This window comes from Bison bison, unplaced genomic scaffold (genome assembly GCF_000754665.1).
Source record: "Bison bison bison isolate TAMUID 2011002044 unplaced genomic scaffold, Bison_UMD1.0 scf7180017864338, whole genome shotgun sequence".
NCBI lineage: Eukaryota > Metazoa > Chordata > Mammalia > Artiodactyla > Bovidae > Bison > Bison bison.
In genome coordinates, this window is record NW_011494910.1 from 2,051,711 (window position 1) to 2,052,022 (window position 312).

Below are 312 nucleotides of genomic sequence, written 5' to 3' on the forward strand. Positions count from 1 at the left end.
AGCCCGCAGCGCCCGAAGCGCGGAGGAGGGCGGGCCCCGAGCCCGGCCGCCTGCCCCTCCCGCTCGGCTCCCCGCCTCCCCGGCCTTTGCGCGCGGGGAGGGAAAATCAAGGCGTCGAGTCGTGCTTCGGAAACCCAGGGGCCGAGATCTCCACTCTCCACTCACGTGAGGGTGTTTGCAGATGGTCATTACCTTCCCCTGCTGGGACCCCTTTGCTGTGTGCCGGACGAATGCCAGATCATTCTACTGCAAATGACAGAGTTTTGAGGTCCGGGTATCAGTGGATGGAATTTCCTCCCCCCCCCCCCCCAC

The 312-nt window shown here is 65.4% G+C and overlaps 1 protein-coding gene across 1 annotated transcript in view; it reads right to left on the minus strand.

The window, feature by feature from the left end:
* The window catches only part of PIK3C2B (phosphatidylinositol-4-phosphate 3-kinase, catalytic subunit type 2 beta), an 86,064-nt gene that overhangs the window by 85,425 nt on the left and 327 nt on the right, over positions 1-312 (minus strand). Inside the window, exon 2 of the mRNA XM_010854253.1 lies at positions 193-248. The gene's annotated coding sequence lies outside the window, so the exon portion shown is untranslated. The remainder of the gene's footprint in view (positions 1-192; positions 249-312) is intronic.